Source organism: Eurosta solidaginis, unplaced genomic scaffold (assembly GCF_040869045.1).
Source record: "Eurosta solidaginis isolate ZX-2024a unplaced genomic scaffold, ASM4086904v1 ctg00000120.1, whole genome shotgun sequence".
Taxonomy (NCBI): domain Eukaryota; kingdom Metazoa; phylum Arthropoda; class Insecta; order Diptera; family Tephritidae; genus Eurosta; species Eurosta solidaginis.
In genome coordinates, this window is record NW_027136879.1 from 2,635,422 (window position 1) to 2,643,745 (window position 8,324).

An 8,324-nucleotide genomic window follows, 5' to 3' on the forward strand; every position below is an offset into this window, starting at 1 on the left:
TTAAAGTGTTTTCTTTGCATATTTTAATTGACAGTTTTGGACATAGGAAATGCATAGCTGAATATTTTGTTGGTGTATTGTGTAAATATGTGAGCTGGAATTATGAAACGACCCTCTTGCGCGAAAATACCGATCTTCACTTTTTGAGTGATTCTTAAAGGAAATTTAACGCTCTTTCCAATGGAACAAACCGCAGTTTTTAGTTTCTTCACAAATCGCATTTAAAGCCAAATCGGACCATAAATACGATTTTTTGAAATATTTCGATCCATGCGCCACCTATTGGAGTTTTTTTTTTCTTAGTATTGCATTGTCATGGGGTTCTGAACTATATTCCAAGTTTCAAGCTTGTAGCTTATCAGGAAGCTAATTAAATTTTAATAACAAAATTCGTTCGCAACGGCCAGCCGCTACACATAATCAAGCTAAAAAAAACTTTAAACGCGTTATTCTCGAAAACTTGTTTTCGCACAATAGGGTCGTTTCATGATAATGCAGTAATGCTGGATCATTTGCACAGAATCCTCACCTTTCCTAATGAAACAGCTATCCCAGCAACTTGTTGTAGAAATCATATTTTTTAAAAGAGTCATTTCATGAGTCAGTGAACTTAAAGTTCCATAAAATTTGCTCTTTGTATAGTGATGCCCAAGCTATTTCATACACTCCATACATAACTTTTTCGTTTTGCGGCCACATCATCCTTTTAGTTGACTCCATTAATTTCCTTTCAGTAATTGTTCAGTGGGTATTGTAAATAGTGTCTGTCCCACATTCCACTCCTCCACTCACAAATAATATGTCTATTGAAATGAACTATTTATTTTGACCGACATTTCAATTACCCCGCACACACAAAGTGGCTCACCTAATACAAATGTCATTAGGACTCAAACAAAGCCAAGGTGGATTGACAAATTTCTGCAAGAATAATTGCTGTGTGAAATGCTCCTTTCCGGTTGCCAAATAACAAATATACAAACATATTTGTTAGTTTAAGTATATGCGTATGTTGTTGTTGATAATATATCTATTCCTGCCGGCATATCTATTTGTATATTATTACGTACGTGTGCCATTTGTCAGCGTGACTTCTTGACGAATTCCAGCATTTCAACGTAAAAGTAAGAAATATTACCTAACATCTATTTGATAAATGATGCCAACAAAGAGTACATAAGTTGGTAGTTTTCTAATAGATTTATTTCGATTCAGGAATGGTATATGGGACGACCTTTATATGCTGAAGTATGCACAAACTTATGTCGATATCTATTCGAAGGTAAAGCTTTGTATATGACAAATAGTTAAATAAATACAGCGCAGCATTCACGGCAGCTCTCCAACACAATATATACATATGCTAAGCCAATAATAGATCACAATGTCAACAGCAGAGCGGTTAGAATCATACTTGCAATATTTCCCATTTTGCTCCTTTACAGAATATTTCTAGAAATTCGTTATATATGATATGGGGATACTCGTTTGCCGAGCGTAAAGCTGGAACTACGAACCAGGCTTGGAATATCGGGCGTTTTTCAAACCACGATCAAAGTAAACTTAATCAGCTATACCAAAAAAAGTTTCGAAGTCCGAAGTATGTGAAAAAAAGAGCCTCTGAAATATGATCATAAAGGTGTCTTTCGAGAATCAGATATAATGAAAATTATGAGCTTTTTGAGCGTTTAGCAAACAAAGCAACTTTAGAAAAAATATTCATATTTTATTTTTGAAAACATATTCTTTCATATTAAATTTGAATAAAATTATAGTATATAATATCTTTTGCTGTTTCCAATTTAAATTGGCACGGTCACTTCTATCTAATCGTCTGGGTAATGATCAGCATTTTAACAATGTAAGTATGTCGAGCGAAATTGTCTCCGTGTTATGCCCTGGTTGGTCTGTCGAGCCTGTTTTTAACTAGAACTGACGCCGGTATGCCCTACTTTTATGGGATTCCTCTGAAAATTCCTGTTTTCCAACTAATACTGATACGTTCAAAAGCCGCCCTAATTTTGCCAATCATAATTCCTCATATCAAGCATATGACTCCGAAAAGACATATAAAAAGATAATTATAAGCTGTTTATGAACGTAATATTAGTCTGAACTGACTCCTATTTAGGCTCACATAATGTATAAGAAAGGCTCATATAGAGCAACCAGCGCAAAAAGGGAAGCCCAATCTTTCGTGGCTCATAAATGAGCGTAAACGATGCGAATAAGGACTCTTTTCTGACTCCTAATGATTGCTGTTACCATAGAAAAAATAATTTTAATCATTAAAAAAAAGTTGTCTATATTGATTGAGAAGGATTTCTTTGGCGCAAATCAATCCCATTTTCTCTAATCTTAATAACTATTTTCTTCGTTTTTAGGATTTTTTTCTTTTGAGTGTAGTGAAAACTTCTTATGCCAATTTCAACAGAGGCTTATAATATAATTAGCCAAGTTTTCTACATTAAAGCCCTAATTTAACTCAATCTTCCATACAAAATACAAGTTCTTAATTATCTCGTTATTGCTTTATTCAATGCCTAATCGGGTAAATAATCCAGTCGGTTTTGCTTGGTTCTTATTTTATTTATTTTTATATTCAATGTAACAAATGACAATAAAAAGTAAATTATTTTCAATAAATTACGAAAAATAGAAAAACATGAAAAAACTCAAAATTTAATTTTCGCTGCATTTGCTGCAAAAGATAATATGACTTTTTCGAAAATAGACACATATTTGGTTAGGTGCGACATTTATGGGTAGTTGCTCATGCATTTTATTTTGATTGTATTCATAGTTAAGAAGGAAACGGCTGCTTTCCATTTTAACTATTTTTTTTAGTAAAAACGAAATATTTTTTTGGGGCTGCTGACAGATGTTCGCTTAATGAAGGAAAAGGCGCTGTGTGAAAAGGGAAACTTAATTATTTCATTAAATAGAATTGTGATTCGATTAAGTTTCTGTGTGAAAACGGTATTATATTCAACAACTTTTGATTTTAATTTATTTTTTATAGTTTATTTTTATTAACCATATTTTTTTCCTTTGAGCACTTGTAAATAAATAAACAATAAATAAATAAACGTGACTATGATGTAAATATCTTATAGTGCATTGAGGATAACATAGCTTCCAAATTCCATAAGCAAAAACATTATACACCAAAGAAAATACTCCAGTTGCCAAAATCAACATAAATCATGGTGTATATCTCATTTCTTCGTTGTGATTTATTCACAATTTTATCTAAAAATGCCAAACTCACTCTACTGCCGAAATCACCTTTCTGCAAAGCACACAAGCGAAAAAACAAAGTTTTTGTGCTTTTTTGTCGTTTAAGCTTTCACTAGTCGCTTGTCGCGCGCTCTTATTCATCTAAACTATCCTGTATCTGTGCGTGCAATCACCCTTCAAAAAATTTTGCACACACTTACCTCACACTATTCATATACTCGCTTTCTATAGCTCAACTCAAATAACGGATTTCTCCTGCTCTCAGCGTATAGGAATATTAAAGGACATAGTCCTTTGTCCAGTTGATCAAGGTAGAATGTACGTACATTTTTTTTTCTTAGTTACACAATCTTTGTAGGTATGCAGTTGCACTGAAGAAAAAAAGGACAACAAAAAAGTTATGATTATCATAATTTTTGTTACGTGAGTTTTCATGTGGAAAAGATGAAACATCATCGTCCCCGGCATCTTTACGTGCTTTATTATTTTGCTCTGCTTTTCTAGCTGATGAAGGACAACAGCCGTAGCAGTTCAACGTGCACCATCCCGTAACTTTTTCCTGCCTATATACTTTTGTTTGTGTATGTTTGTTCTTGTAATCGTCATCACCATAATCACAGTTTTGAACAAATCCTGATTTTACCTCTGTTTTTTGGCGCGCGACAGTCGGGCGCCATTAGTTCCCTTCCTTCAGAGTTTCTTATTCTAATATATTCGTGAAAGCTCTGCGTGTCTGTAATTTCCTTTATCTTATTGCTTTTCAATGCTATACAAGCTCTTGTTAGTGGAATCAACGTGTGCAGCTATGTATAAATTTTTTACGTTGCTGGCTGTTGGCAGCAATTGAGGTGAGTGGTGAAAGTATGTTAAGTAGTGTGGCTTGAGCAGAGTTAAATTGTTTGTAATCTATTGAAAGTTTTTCTATTATAAATAAATTGTGTACAATATTAGGATAGCGTCTATGCTTAATCACAATTGGCTGAAAAAGCTGTCAAGTTTCTTTTTAGTGTTTTACACAGCTAACATGATACTCTTCTTCTTCTTCTTATTGGCGCTTAATGTACTAAACCACTTTCTTCGTGTGCAGCAAATCGTGTTAGATGTTTTACCAGATTTCACAAAGTATGGTGTGGCCGGGGGCCCGAAGGACTTTCAGTTCTATGCTGATATATGTGATTTGTTTTAGTACCACTTATAAGGTCCTTCAGTTCTTTACTTCTGCTGGTTGAATTGAGTACTCCGGATGAAAATAATGTGTAATAGGGAGTACCGCATTTGACCTTCAAAGGTTCTACAATTTTGTTTTTATGTCTCTTGAGAAAGATATATATTAAAATATGATCAATATGAAGTTTCCACCAAATCGTCGATTATGTGTTTTTAGTTTGGAGTGGGTAGACTGTTCTCAAATTCTAATCGATTTTCCTACACGCAGCCGTCAATATTCAGGATTACCGCTATTATGTCAATATATACATACTATAGGTGCCATCCATACCATCGCCTCATCAAATTTCGGTCCATCCGTGAACCCGACTTTTGATACAGAGTCATTGTATGGATTCCATGTTTACCAAAGAGTTATGTCCACTAAAGACACAAATTTCCGTAAGATTATGAGCGTAGTTGTAATACGGGATTTTCAGTGAATTTTCTTTTACCTTCATATGCCCTGCCACTTTTCCGATCTTAAGCTAAGAAATAATTGGGAGTTTTAGTTCAGCAAGTCTTGTTATTTTCTGTATACGAATAGAGAGGAAAGGAAATGCATCAGCAGCCGTTCTTATCGCACCCATTATTCCAATACAAACTACAAGATGCAGTTTGCTTAGTTTTTTATTGCGGTTCCTTGTGTGGTCTTCGACCATGAAACTAAGGAATCATGGGTGACTTTTGATAACATTTAATAGTCAGTGTAACGTTTTGGGAGATATCACCCATGTTTTGCGATAGAGTCAATTGCAGGCAGAGAAAGTTCTTGTTGCTAAGTTTGAGATAGAATCTGATGAGCCCTCCATATGAGAGTTCTGTTCAGTGCTACGATTAAAAGTAGGATTTTAATGCCATTCGGGGCTGGTCCCTGTATTAATAGTGTTCTTCTCCGGGTAAAAGTCGCTAGGCCAGTTTTGTTGAGATTAAAGAGAGTCCTTTATTATCACAGTTGTTTTTGGGATACGTAGAGCTTCTGGCATGCAATCGGATATTGTTTCTTCGTTTACCCTTGTGTTTTGAACCCATTGGTTTTCAATATGAAGAAGGGCATACTAGAATCTACAGGAGAGGTAGAGCTCCAGACTGAGTTTTCATTTCTTTAGCATGGATAGTCGCCAGCTAATAATCATGTGGCTTATATCATTCGAAATCACTAAACCTTGATTCCTATTTTTAATTTTCTTCCCGATATTCTAGTTCTTTCGGCCACCGTGGTGTGATGGTAGCGTGCTCCGCCTATCACACCGTATGCCCTGGGTTCAACTCCCGGGCAAAGCAACATCAAAATTTTAGAAATAAGATTTTTCAATTAGAAGAAAATTTTTCTAAGCGGGGTTGCCCCTCGGCAGTGTCTGGCAAGCGCTCCGGGTGTACTTCTGCCATGAAAAGCTCTCAGTGAAAACTCGTCTGCCTTGCAGATGCCGTTCGGAGTCGGCATAAAACATGTAGGTCCCGTCCGGCCAATTTGTAGGGAAAAATTAAGAGGAGCACGACGCAAATTGGAAGAGAAGCCATTGGGCTGTTTGTCCCCTTCCAGCACTTTCGGCGTGACGTCGTCGTCCTCCCCTTGCCCTTTTGGTTTAGAGTGTTCGAAGCCCCCTTCAGCCTCTTGTAACTCTTGTGCCGGGTGTTCCTCTGTGCGACTCTCAGCACCATCTGGCTCCTATTCTAACACCTTCGTGGTGACATCGGCTACCTCCACCTGTCTGTTTTCCCTTAGGCTTTTGAGGTACTTTTCAACTTCGCCCACTTCCAGCGTGTTCGGATTTTCATCCTCGGGAATTGTTTTCTTGAGTCGCATATAAATTTTGCCTGTCCCAAAGGACATTTTTTCAAGCTGCGTGTACAATATATCCTCCGCCTGCTTGTTCATTTGGAAGATGTAGAACTGACCATCCTCGGTAGGCCGAGATACAGTAAGTACCTTCCAATCCTGTGTCCGTATGTTCGGATTCTGATTCTGCAGAAGTCGCAGTGTATCCTCCGACTTCATCACGCATGGTATCAAAACCTTAACTTTTGTTACCGTGGGATTTGCGCTTTATCCACGACCTCAAACCGCGAGTTCATGTCTTGCCTTTGGAGGTTTGAAACCACTTCCTCCAGCCACTGCAAACTCGCGGTGTTGTCGCACGCTATCATCTTCACACCATTATACCATCCCCCCGAATCAAAGGTTGGAAGGGGCTTACTTGGTTGTTCCCGCATCATATCAAGCATTAAGCTAATAAGCTCCCTTTCCACAGATCTCCACCTTTCAGTAGTCATTTGTCCGAAAGGACTGCTACGATCAACCAGCTCCACAGTCAGTGACTGCTTTGCCACATCACTCATCTTCTCGGGAAAAGCAGGAGTCTTAGTGTTATCTCCCTTTGGCACCTCCGAGAAAGCCGGAGACTTAGCGTTAACTCCCTTTAGCGCCTCCGAGAAAGCCGGAGTCTTAGCGTTATCTCCCTTTGGCTTATCTCCTACTTCCGTAATTGGAACTTCCCTCTGACTCGCAGCTTTCGAGGTAGTTGCTACCTCGCTATTGGAGCCCATCTGTCTTACAGCTTTGGGCCTACTTGTTTTATCTATGCGGCTGCCCTGCCTCGCGCCCTGTCTGGGTCCTTTCTGCCTCTTGAAAGTAGACTTGACGTCTTCCGCCGAACTTTGCCTTTTCATTCTGCCATTCGACGTTTCTTCCTCCTCATACCGTTTGCAAACCGAGAGTTTCTCGCAGCAAGCATTTTGAACTGCCTTTGACCTACTTCTACCGCCTCATGGGCCCATTCCAAGCGCTTGATCTCCACTTCTGTTGGGTCGACCACTGCTCCCAAGCGTTGTACAATTCTTAGCGTTGCACGGTACTGCGAGAGAGCTCTTTTACTTCCTCTGCTCCGTACCCTTCTCCACTCCGTTTTCATTTGTGTGCTTTTCCAACACGGAGTTCATTGAATCAGCACTACTCTTGCTCCCCTAGTCTGACGCATCGCTTAATGCGTATTTGTCGTCCTTGGATTGCGACTCAGTCCTCCTATTATCATCGACCTTATTACAATTAGGTAATGAGTCGTTCATCTTGGTCGTACGACCACCTGCCCGACAAGGCGGGCTCAGCGATCCAGTATTATATAAGGGGAAAGAACCGTCCACCACAGCAGCGCCCCTTACTGTAGTAAGGCCTTCAATACTTCCCGAGGTGGCTCGGTATCGGGAAGGCTCCTTTCGAATACAGCCGAATTTATCCCCTGGCTGCAAATCATCCAATAGGCACGGTCCGCATAACACCCTGAATTAGGGGGTTGGCAGTTCTTGCTCACCGACATCCCGCCGCCCTCCTATGAGGCGATACGGCGTAGATGTCAGTTCTAAACAGCTCCGCCTCATAGTCAGGCGCTATGGAGTTCGACTAAGCCCTAACACTAACGACAAGGTGCCTACCCTAGTGAGGGTACATAGCTCATAAGTTGCATAGAATATTGAATGCAACATATCCAACATTAATATCTGTTTGGGGAAAGTAAACATGCAACATGACGCAATCAACACTCAAAAAGTATTTTTTAATGTTTTGCGGCTTTGGCATGGGAAAAGTGGATAATTTCAGTAAACTTGTTCTACTTGTCATACAGCTGTTTTTCATAGAAAGCAAATTAAATTGAGTAATTAATTGTGAAGAAAAAAGCCAAATAGAACACTTTTGATAAGTTTGTTAGACTGCACTCGTAGTATTTACATGTGTGCGGTTGAATCATACAGAAACTTCTAAAAGCAACAAAAATTCGTGATTGGTGACACTTTGTGGTGTGTCACTTCACACCAAATTTGGAATCGTTAGTGAATGGGGAGCGAATAAATAATTAGGGCGGGGCGCCATACAACACATGTTT